The sequence below is a fragment of the Malania oleifera genome, chromosome 4 (genome assembly GCF_029873635.1).
Source record: "Malania oleifera isolate guangnan ecotype guangnan chromosome 4, ASM2987363v1, whole genome shotgun sequence".
NCBI lineage: Eukaryota > Viridiplantae > Streptophyta > Magnoliopsida > Santalales > Ximeniaceae > Malania > Malania oleifera.
The window spans coordinates 12,111,478-12,124,768 of record NC_080420.1 but is presented as its reverse complement, the minus strand read 5'-3'; positions in this window follow the sequence as shown (position 1 = coordinate 12,124,768).

Below are 13,291 nucleotides of genomic sequence, written 5' to 3'. Positions count from 1 at the left end.
AATATCTTTTCACAAATAGTTCAATAAATTCCACAAGATATTTGAGTAAGCTTGAAATATGTTTTTGCAAACTAAAAACAAATACAAACTTCCAAAGATATTGCAATGATAATGCAACACTCGGAAGTTTACCACAAGTCTTCTTAGGGTAGGCTTATTAGAAAAGCCTCCTAAGAAAACTTAGGTTATGCTCTCGAGAGAAAAGTCAATTCAACCACTTTAAACAATGAGAGCAAAACCTTTTTGAATATACACTCAAAGCACTTACAAATGATTTTGAACTTGAAGAAGTAAGCTAGAGTGTTTGTAAGAAAGGTATGAGCAATACGAATCAAAAGGAGTATTTTTGCTTGAAAGAGAAATCTTTAATCCTTTTTTCGCTAATCACTTTTTAATCCACCAAATGAAAGAGTATATATAGACATACTAAAAATTTTGACCGTTGGGGACCTATTAGGGATTATTGGAAAAGTTTAATGACATTTAAATTAATTTAACCCTGTTTAAAATTATTAACCGCGGTAAAAAAAAATATGAGCAACCCGAGAGATCCGATCGACCAGAAATGGTTCAGTCGACTAGGACTCAAATGGCTCGGTCGACCAGGGGACTTTTGAACTGAAAGGCTCGATCGACCAGAGAGGGAGATTTCCCAAACTTCCGAGGTTCGGTTGACCAGGGCATTTTGAACTGCCTGGTTCGGTCGACCAAACCGCTGGGAATTCTCCCGAGGACCCTTCGGTCAACCAGGTCATTATAGTACAAAAGTTCTCGGTCGATCAGATGGTTAACTGTTGACCCAGGAGGGTTTCGGTCGATCAGGGCATTTTGAACTAACCTTGCTGGTCGATCGAGTGGTCAAACTTTGACCCTAGGGAGTTTCAGTCGACCAGGGCCTTTCGAACTACCTTTGCTGGTCGACCGGGTGGTCAAACTTTGACCCAGGATGTCTTTATGGACCAGGCCAAAATGAACTGGCTTGGCTGGTCGACCAGAAGTGCATCGTGTGTGCATTTTGGTCCCATATTGAAGCAAACAAGCCCTATTCAAGTGCCTAACAAATATATGTGAAAGTGTGAGTGTCCTAGGGGCACTTGGTGTCCAATTTGAAGACATCGAAAAAGTCCGGTGTCCGTCGACCTTTAGTCGACCGAAAGAACAACCCTAAGGTCTTTCTATGGTTATTTTTGGTTTGTATCTGGTTTGAGCTTACAAAATAAATCATGCATATGATGTGTGTGCTTATTACAAACCGAATACCCTAATTACTATTATAGACAAATTTCACTAAAATTATTACAATTAAGAGCATGAGTTTGTCTTCAAGCTTTAAACTTTCACGTGCCATTGATGATATGCTAATATGAACCTGCACATGAACTAGATATTTATTAAATACAAGAGTATTTATCATTATCAAAACCAGGGCGTGACCTATAAGGTCAAAAATAGTACTATTTAATTAATTATGGAGAAAAATTTTCATTTCTTAACTTCCATCTCGGCTTAAGGAAAAAATGAAAGAAAAGTCGATTGGGATACCCACCTTCAGGGACAAAATAACCTTGTTGTCTCAACATTTGAAAGTGCAGTACAACCTCATAAAGATCATGAGTAAGATCATCACGATCAATGCGTAGTTTGGCGTACTGGTTCCTTAGTAGAGCCTCGGGCTCATCTTGGAAGTGGTAGTCGATGCCTAGGCATTGGATGGCATCAACCATCATCAGCCCTTGCAATGGATCTTCTTCATTTTCTAGAGAACTTGCTTAACCTAGTACAATTTTTTGGGGTATTTAATGAGAAATTCGTCCTACAAAGGAAGAGTTGTGTTAGCTTTAGAAGTTATATATACATATATATAGAAAATGGCAATGCAGAACTTAACAGTATTGAAGTGGGAAGAGGATAGATGAGTACGTACTTTGTGGTGCTTAGAGGGGGTAGAGACCAATTGCGAGGTGTGATTTTGGTCAATGTTCCATTTAAATGTTGGCATAGCCTTTGTGGGTTCTATTTTTCCAGTGCATGTGATTCTGCTTGGATAACCAGAAAGGGAGAAGAAAGCATGAAATGCGTGTGAGAATGCCATTGGAATGACTAACTGAGGAGAGAGAGAGAGAGAGAGAGAGAGAGAGAGAGAGAGAGAGAGAGAACTGTAATTTATAGAATCTTGGTATTCCAAATACAGGACAACATGGCTTGCTTTCCAAAGAAAAAAGAAGACAGAAAAAAATAGAAAGAGAGAGAAAATGCACAAGTGCTTCAATGACTAACACATTTTGGTTTGGTACAGTACAGTGATTTGACTTGCCACTTTTTTTGTAACACATATTTCGCTTTACCACGACACAAGTCCAAAAGAAGAGGAAAGAGAACAAGGAAAAAAGAGAGACACATTTGAGGCAAAGAAAATAATTATTGGTAGTTAGGAAAAAAACAATTGTTGACTCAACAGGTCCAATCTTGTTTTGATAATGACAAATCACTTGATATTTGATCTGTGCTTTGTGTTTGTGAACAGGACTGACACTAAGCATGCACGGAAAGTTAACAAATCTTGGCAAGATCCATGGAACTCAAAGAGTACGAGAATCAAGATGCAAGCGGCAAAGTTCAAGAATATCTTAGGAAAGGGTATTTAGAACTCATGTATTTACATTTTCGTATGATTTAATTTGAGGCTCATTATAACTTAGAATGGTTTTAGGATTCATGTATTTCATGCACATCATTAGGAAACTCTCATGGACCTTGAAATGTTTTCAAAATTATGAAAAATATGTTTTATGAAAGACTCAATAAAAGGAGCTAAGAAGATTTTTAATTAGAAATGAAAATTTAAGAAAATGGGGACTTCGGTCGCCTGAACTCAAACCTCAGGCACTTAAAGAATTTCTTCGGTTGCCTGAAAATTAAGTTCAATAGCCTGAAAAATTAAATGGAGAAGACAAAACCTGGCCGAGGCTCTTCGATTGCCTAACCTTGGAACCTTAGGCGCCTGAAGTCACCACTTCGATCGCCTGACCCTGTATTCCAACGTGATTTTTCAAGGCTTAAGGAACTTCGGTCGCCTGGACCTTTACCCTCAGGCGTCTAAAGTCGCAGGGCTGCTAAAAACCAGATTTTTATTAATTGAACTCGCAAGCCATCTGATTGATCCAACGGCTGAGATCAATCCTAAGGGTCATTTACTATATATACTAAATGTCTAAACCCTAGAAGAAAGCGAAGACACACAATAAGAAAAATATACATCTGATTGCAAGACTTGAACCCTAAAGCTGATTTTCTGCACTCCTTCCATCTTCATTGGGCAAATCTCTTCGGAAAATCAAAGGGGTTTCATTATCTCTTTCAACTGTACCTCAATCGTCTAGTGAGGTTTAATCTTTCAAGTTTTTATTTTTCAAGAACCTCTCATCACATCTTCTGTTTTCTTGAGTATCTTTAGAAAGAGTTTTTTTTTTTTATCTTGAGTGTGCATACACATATAAAAGTTGATTTTTGTAAAAAAAAAAACACATTTTGTGAGAAATTCTTGTTAGCTTGGTTCATTGATGGTTGGAATCTAGAGTATATAAACTTATATATATATATATATATATATATATATATATATATATATATTTCATAGGGTCTTTTTTATTGAAAAATCTAGTTTGGTGGAAATATTGAACTTTGAAAGAAACTTTGTGAGTTTATTGTGTTTGTCTTCAAGAAAAAGTTTTTTTTTTTGCTAACTAGTTTGCTTCAAATATACTTGTGCATCTTTACAAAGCGAATCAAGAACCCTAGTTGACTCCAAAGCATTCCAAATATATTTTCACTTGGGAGTTTTGATTAAATAGAGATTTGTGTGTTCAAGCATATCATACATAAAATGAGTTTATCGTTCTCATGCATTCACGAGTTTCAAGTTATATCATATGTTAATGTGTTAGGAAATTGAATTATACTCACAAGCTTTTGTTAGAAGCATTGTTTTGAGTGTTATTTTCAGATTTCATTGTAAACACGGTTCACGTTGTGAACCAGGTGTGAGGAGGAAGTTGTACCTCTTATGAGCAGCGGATAAGGAGGGAACTGTACCTCCTGTAACCAGCGGTTTGTAAGGGAAGCTCCATCCCACTTTAAGGAGTAGGGTTTTAGTGAATCCTTGAGTGGTTGCTCAAGGTGAGGACGTAGGCCAAGTCAGCTGAACCTCGTAAAATCGCGTTTGTTTTCTCTCTTCCCTCTACTCTTTATTTTCCGCGTTGTATTTAAATTGAGTATATTGCATGCATAGATAGGATTGCCACACACATACATAATTGAGCAACAAGAAGTAGTTGGTAAATTTATAAGAAGTGTGTAAAAGGAAATTAAGTGGCTTAAATTTTTTTTTAATATCCAATTCACCCCCCCTCTTGGGATTACACCTGATTCAACATTTGGTATCAGAGAGGGTTTACTTAGACTTGATAGTTAATTTGTAAAATGATCACATGGCACACATTGGTGTAACTCCATTTGGTGAGAGACACTCATCCACTAGACCACCCATTTTCTGTGGTGTAAATTACACCTACTGGAAATATAGGATGAGCATATATCTACTGAACGTAGATTGGAAGGTCTGAAAAATTGTGACTAAAGGAAATCACATTCCCATGAAAGTCATTGATAAGATTAATATACCTAAAACTGAAGATGAATATACTGAAGAGGATTGGAAGTCAGTTCAAAGTAATACCACAGCCATGAATATATTTTTCTATGCACTAGATGTCAATGAATTTAATAGGGTAATGATATGTAACTCAGCAAAATAAATTTGCGAAAAATTAGAAGTTACATATGAAGGCACTAAGGAAGTAAAGGATAGCATAATAGACATGCTTACTAGTGAATATGAAGCATTTAAAATGACGATTGATGAGTCCATACAATCCATGTACACTAGATTCACACACATCATTAACTCTTTAAATGCTCTTGAAAAAACTTACCCCTCTTATGAGTTGATTAGGAAAATACTCAGGGGATTACCTCCAGTGTGGGAAGCAAAAGCTACTGCAATAGCAGAAAGGAGAAATCTCAAGGAGATGTCGGTGGACGAACTCATTGGATCACTCATCACCTATGAGCTGGTGATAAACGAGAGGAAAAATGAACAAAGCAAAGCTAAAAAGGTCACTGCACTCAAGGCATCATCAAGCTATTCAAGTGAAGGAAGTGATTCCGAAACGGATGATGACATGGCCTTGCTAACAAAGAAGTTTGGAAAGTTCTTGAAGAAGAACAAAAAGTTCAACAAAAAATTTTGAAACTCTAAATCGGAAAGAGGAGAGCAAAGCATGAAGAAAAAGAAGGAGGATCCACCAACATGCTACAACTGCCGAGAAGTTGGACACATCAAGCTCGAGTGCCCCAAACTCATAAAAGCTTCAAAGAAAAAGAAGAAGGCGCTGAAAGTCGGCTGGGATACACACAGCACTAGCAGTTCAGAATCTGAATCCAGCGATGACAAGGTTGCTAATCTATGTCTAATGGCACATGATGGCCTTGAGGTACAATCATCTCGTTCATCATCTTCATATTACTCTAGTGAATCTGAAAATGAAAATGATATGATGTCATATAATGAACTGAAACAAGAATACCTATACACTATTAAAATGCTTGAGAAGAAAACAAAGAAAATTTTTGAGTTAAGAAACAAAGTCAAAGAACTTTCAAATCTTGTTGAACACCAAAATGAATCTTATGCATCTTTCATAAAGGATAAAGATTTGAAAATTGAGGAGTTAGAAAAGGACTTGAAAGACAAATTTGAAATTATCTGTAAATTTACTGAAAGACAAAACAATTTTGAAAAGTTGTTAGGATCTCAAAGAAATTCTCTAGAAAAAGAAGGGCTCGGTTTTAATGGTAAAGAAAATATAAGGAAAAAACAACTTTACATGGGGTATTTTACAAAAGAATCAAAGTCATTTGTTCCAACTAAGAATCATTATAGATATACTACATGCTTCAAATGTAGGAGGTTGGGTCACATACAATTTGACTATCCTTTCAAAAACAAAGATGTAAAAATTAGGAAAGTATGGAAGGTTAAAGGTGAATCTAGCACTAACCCTCCTGGACCCAAGACAATCTAGGTACCAAAGCTAGTTGTTTAATTGTGTCTTACAGATTTGCTTAAGATCCACATCTTCAAAAGATAGATGGTATATGGATAGAGGATGCTCACACCACATGACCGGACACAAATCAAAATTCACATCCTTCACACTCAAGGAGGAAGGGTTTGTTACTTTTGGAGATAATGTTAAGGGAAGGATCACAGGTGTCGGTAAAGTCGGTAATGATTTCTCACTCATTATTGATGATGTTTTATTAGTTGAAGGTGTAAAGCACAATTTATTGAGCATAAGTCAACTATGTAATAAAGGTTACAAAGTATCATTTGAACATGACAAGTGCATAGTTGAACACAAAACTGATAATAAGATACTGTTCATTGCTAAGCGACATGAAAACGTATACATCACAAGTTTTGATAACCTAACTTCACAAAGTGTAACATGCTTATCTGCTATGAATGAAATAAGTTGGATTTGGCATAGGATACTAGGACACGCAAACATGGATTTAATTTCAAAATTAGTTAAGAAAGAATTAGTTAAGGGACTGCCCAAGAAAAAATTTGTGAAAGATAAAATTTGTGATGCATGCTAACTAGGAAAACAAGCAAGAACAAGCTTTAAGAAGAAGAAAGAGATCTCCACTACTAGGCCACTTCAAATGCTACACTTAGACTTATTTGGACCAAACCAAATTCAGAGTTTAGGAGGAAAATCATACGTTTTTGTCATAATTGATGACTTCTCAAGATACACATGGGTACTATTCTTAGGTCATAAAGATGAAGCATGTGAAAATTTTATAAATCTATGCAAGAGAGTACAAAATGAAAAGGGATACACAATTACCAAAATTCGAAGTGATAGGGGTTGAGAGTTTAAAAATCAAGGCATGGAAGACTATTGTAACTCATTAGGAATTGCCCATAATTTTTCAGCTCCTAGAACACCACAACAAAATGGCGTAGTTGAAAAAAAGAATAGATCTATACAAGAAATGGCCAGAACTATGCTTAACGAACATAAATTACCCAAATACTTCTGGACCGAGGCAGTGAATACCGCCTGCTATGTACTAAATAGAGTTCTAATTAGACCATCACTTAATAAGACTCCTTATGAGTTATGGAATGGCCATAGACCAAACATATCATATTTTCATGTTTTTGGCTGTAAGTGTTTTGTGCTTAGAGACAATGAGCATTTAGGAAAATTCGATGTAAAATCTGATGAAGGTATCTTCTTAGGGTATGTCTTAGATAGTAAAGCCTATAGAGTATATAATAAACGACATTGACGGTTATAGAATCTATTCATGTAGTGTTCGATGAGACAAATCCCTTCTCCAAAAGAATTGATGAAGATGAACCTAAATTAAACAAGGAACTAAAAGAACTATCAATTGAGAATGATTCAAAAAAGAAAATTGAACTTAATGAACCATCCATTGAAATTGATCAAACTACAAATGAGGCTAATGAACCACCTAGAGAATGGAAATACATAAAGAATCATCCCATAGATCAAATAATAGGTGAACCATTACGTGGAGTATCCACTCGCTCCTCTCTTAGGAACATGATGTGTCATTGTGCATTTTTATCACAAGAAGAACCTAAGAATGTGAGTGAAGCTATAGAGGATGAATCTTGGGTGCTATCCATGCAAGAGGAATTAAATCAATTTGAAGGAAATACAGTATGGACTTTAGTTCCCAAACCAGAGGATAAGTCAATCATAGGGACCAAATGGATATATAAGAATAAGAAAGATGAAAATGGAATAGTTGTGAGAAATAAGGCTAGATTAGTAGCTTAGGGATATAACCATGAAGAAGGTATAGATTTTGAAGAAACATTTGCCCCTATAGCTAGGATGGAAGCCATACGAATGTTATTAGCATACGCAGCTTTTAAGGATTTCAAACTATATCAAATGAACGTGAAAAGCGCATTTTTAAATGGCTACATAAATGAAGAAGTGTATGTAGAACAACCCCTAGGGTTTGAAAACCATAAGAATTTAGATCATGTTTATAAACTAACAAAGGCCTTGTACGGTTTAAAGCAAGCTCCTAGAGCTTGGTATGAAAGGCTAAGCGGATTTCTATTAGAAAATAGATTTATAAGAGGAAAGATATATACAACCCTGTTCATAAAGGCAAAGAAAGATGATATTCTCCTAGTGCAAGTATATGTAGATGACATCATCTTTGGGCGCTACCGATAAAGAATTGTGTAATGAATTTGCTAATACAATGCAAAATGAATTTGAGATGAGCATGATGGGTGAACTAAATTTCTTCCTAAGACTTCAGATTAAACAAGCAAATCGTGGAATATTCATAAATCAATCAAAGTATATTAGAGACCTACTCAAAAAGTTTAACATGGAAGACAGAAAAATATTAGGTACACCTATGAGCACTTCATTGAAATTAGATAAAGATGAACAGGGTATACTAGTAGATGTCAAACTATATCGTGGAATGATAGGTAGCTTGTTATACCTGACTTCCAGTAGACCAGATATAATGTTTAGCGTATGTTTGTGCGCAAGATTTTAGTCTACTCCAAAAGAGTCTCACTTGCTAGCTTTTAAACGTATACTTAGATATTTGATAGCAACCGTGGACATTGGGTTATGGTATCCTAAGCACACATCATTTGAGATTCTTAGTTATTCAGATGCTGATTGTGCGGGTAGTAAAGTGGATAGGAAGAGCACTAGTGGTACTTGTCACTTCTTATGACACTCCTTGGCCTCTTGGTTTTCCAAAAAATAAAATTCAGTCGCTCTTTCCACAGCTGAAGCTGAATACATAGCGGCAGGTAGTTTTTGTGCTCAAACGCTTTACATGAAGCAACAACTAAAGGATTTTGGATTAAGCTATGAAACAATTCCCATAAGATGCGATAATACGAGTGCAATAAATATCTCAAAGAATCCCATATTACATTCACGAACTAAGCACATAGAAATACGACATCACTTTCTTCGTGACCATGTGCAAAAAGGGGATGTAACATTAGAGTGTCTGCACGGATGAACAATGGGCTGATATATTCATGAAACCACTTGCGGAGGATAAATTTATCCAAATTAGGCGTGAATTAGGTCTCATGCATAGTCGAGAGGTTGCTTAAAATCGTGTTAGATGATATAATTCAGGGGGAGCAACATCTCTTATGACTTAATCAATTGGAAGTGCATATTATTAATATTTGGTATCAACATTTGGACACATTCAAAACCTTAAGATCTCTAAGGGGAGAAGAACATAAGGTTGCGTCTACTCATGCTTTATTTGTTTACACCTTTTTGTTGATGTCAAAAGGGGGAGAAAATCTGGAAAAGCAAAAATAATAAAATGGAAGCAAAGAGTCTTGGTAAAACTAATTTGCAAAGGGTCAGATATTCAAAGGGATAAATCTAGCATATTACATTCATTATGAGCATATTTCATATTTCATTTGGATTCAGACTAAACACTTTGTGTATGAACATGAGCATATTGTCATTCATTGAATATTTGATGCATTAATTGAGGGGGAGCCCTGTTAGGCGTAACCCATTATATATATATATATATATATATATATATATATATATATTTTGATCGTGCATTTGTCATCATCAAAAAGGGGGAGATTGTTGACTCTACGAGTCCAATCTTGTTTTGATAATGACCAATCACTTGATATTTGATCTGTGCATTGAGTTTGTGAACAGGACTTACACTAAGCATGCACGGAAAGTTAACAAATCTTGGCAAGATCCATGGAACTCAAAGAGTACGAGAATCAAGATGCAAGCGGTAAAGTTCAAGAATATCTTGTGAAAGGGTATTTAGAACTCATGTACTTACATTTTCATATGATTTAATTTGAGGCTCATTATAACTTAGAATGGTTTTAGGATTCATGCATTTTATGTACATCATTAGGAAACTCTCATGAACCTTGAAATGTTTTCAAAATCATGAAAATATGTTTTATGAAAGACTCAAGAAAAGGAGTCAAGCAGATTTTTAATTAGAAATGAAAATTTAAGAAAATGGGGACTTCGGTTGCTTGAACTCAAACCTCAGGAACTTGAAGAATTTCTTCGGTTGCTTGAAGATTAAGTTCAGTAGCCTGAAGAATTAAATGGAGAAGACAGAACTTGGCCGAGGCTCTTCGGTCGCCTGACCTTGGAACCTCAGGTGAAGTCACTTCAGGAGCCTGAAGTCACCACTTCGGTCGCCTGACTTTGTATTCCAAAGTGATTTTTCAAGTTTTAAGGAACTTCAGTCGCCTGGACCTTTACCCTCAAGTGCCTGAAGTCGCGGGGCTGCTAAAAACTAGATTTTTATTAATTGAACTCGCGAGCCATCTGATTGATCCAACAACTGAGATCAATCCTAAGGGTCATTTACTATATATATACTAAATGTCTAAACCCTAGAAGAAAACTAAGACACACAATAAGAAAAATATACATCTGATTGCAAGACTTGAACCCTAGAGCTGATTTTTTGCACTCCTTCCATCTTCATTGGGCAAATCTTTTCAGAAAATCATAGGGGTTTCATTATCTCTTTCATCTGTATCTCAATCGTCTAGTGAGGTTTGATCTTTCAAGTTTTTATTTCTCAAGAACCTCTCATCACATCTTCTGTTTTCTTGAGTATCTTTAGAAATAGTTTTTTTTTTTTTTTTTTTATCTTGAGTGTGCATACACATATAAAAGTTCATTTTTGTAAAAAAAAAAAAAACATTTTGTGAGAAAGTCTTGTTAGCTTGGTTCATTGATTGTTGGAATCTATAGTATATAAACTTATATATATTTTGTTCATAGGGTCTTTTTTATTGAAAAATCTAGTTTGGTGGAAATATTGAACTTTGAAAGAAACTTTGTGAGTTATTGTGTTTGTCTTTAAGACAAAGTTTTTTTTTTTTTTTTTGCTAACTAGTTTGCTTCAAATATACTTGGGCATCTTTACAAAGTGAATCAAGAACCCTAGTTGATTCCAAAGCATTCCAAATATATTTTCACTTGGGAGTTTTGATTAAATAGGGATTTGTGTGTTCAAGCATATCATACATAAAACGAGTTTATCGTTTTCATACATTCACGAGCTTCAAGTTATATCATATGTTAATGTGTTACGAAATTGAATTGTACTCACAAGCTTTTGTTAGAAGCATTGTTTTGAGTGTTATTTTCAGATTTCATTGTAAATACGGTTCGAGTTATGAACTGGGTGTGAGGAGGAAGCTATACCTCTTGTGAGCAGCGGATAAGGAGGGAGTTATACCTTTTGTAAGCAGCGGTTTGTAAGGGAAGCTCCGTCCCACTTTAAGGAGCAGGGTTTTAGTGAATCCTTGAGTGGTTGCTCAAGGCGAGGACGTAGGCCAAGTCGGCTGAACCTCATAAAATCGCATTTGTCTTCTCTCTTCCCTCTATTCTTTATTTTCCGCGTTGTATTTAAATTAAGTATATTGCATGCATAGATAGGATTGCCACACACATACATAATTGAGCAACAAGAAGTAGTTGGTAAATTTATAAGAAGTGTGTAAAAGGAAATTAAGTGGCTTAAAATTTTTTTTAATATCCAATTCACCCCCCCCCCTCCCCTCTTGAGATTACACCTGATTCAACAACAATTACTCTATTTTATGGCATTTAGATCCCATAGATTGCTTCATCTACCCACTAAATCTGGGCCCCATGAAAATGCAAAGTTAGGATGAATCGAAGGGGTTAGCACATGGAAGGAGTTTCAATGTAGTGGGTTTGGGGCCTTTGGGTAGAAATGCCATGAGGGAGGGGGTGGAGAGAGAGAGAGAGAGAGAGACCATGTGGGTCAAAGACCGGATAGACTTAGAGCTTCAACTAGACACCCAAACCGACCAAGGAAGTTGGAAAAGAAAACCAGAGGAGGGAACTAAGAGGGTATATATCTAAAATCCTACTCCTGAAATTGGTCAATCTATGTGATAGTTATGCAGGTATGAATGCTGGTACCTCCATTCAGATTTCAAATTCACATGTGAAGCCGAACTCATAGCCTTCTTTGAATTCCGGTCCGAATCTTTTGATCTGGATTTGAACTCAATCTTGATCTAAGCTTGAACTAGAAACTTGAATCCATATCCATCCCTGACTTGAACCCGAATCGGGTTTCAAATCCCAAACCCTGTTTTGACCCAAAAATCGAGCCCACTGCTTCCAAAACTCGAACACTGTTTTTACCCAATCCCCCGTTAACCCAAAATGCAAGCTTGTTTCATAACCTGAGCCCAAATTTAACCCTCACTGAACCCAATTTCATCTTTGAATCAGCCCAATTTCCAAAGTTAACCCCCAAACCCACTTTAAAATTAACCCAAAGCCGCCTGTTGAAAAGTTTTACCTGAACCCCGTTCGAAAGAACTTAACCTAAGCTTTTTGAAACTAAAACCCTAGCCCAAAAATTCTTTTAAAAACTATAGACCCACTTCTTTACTAAAACCCACAGCCTCCACTTCATTTTAAGAGCCCATATCTTATATTCAATAAACCCCCGACCCAAATGAAATTAGGATTGCTTCCCAAGAGGGGGATGAATTGGATTTTTTAAAATTATATTCTTTTTAATACTTTATTTTATATCAACAATCACAACAAGTAAACACAAAATCAATTCAACCACAACCAATCAACAAGATAATCAAAATCTTGATCTTTGTATCAATAGCCCTGTAGCAAATTGTAAAGCACGCTGAATTTATGTAAGCCTTGTGTTATTCCAAACTCACACTTCTTCTTTGTGTTTAGTTATTAAACAAACTTTCAGATTAATAAGTTTAGGATGATCAACCAACGTAGTCCCTTTCGGTTTTCGCAATCAATGTTGATCAAACCAAAACGAATTATCCTCCAGTTTATTTAACAACCATACACTCAGAATTTAACAATTTAAAGCATACATGCAGGTTGTAAGTATTGCTAAAAAATAAAGAGTAAGGAAGAAAGAGAGAGACACAAAGCTTTTACGAGGTTCGGCTTATACCCAGCCAACGTCCTCGCCTTTGGCAAACCACCAAAGGATTCACTAGTTCAATTCTGTTGATGGGTGGAACAATACCGATTACAACCACTCCTTCATTTAGGTTAGAGCCCATCTCTCCAAATGA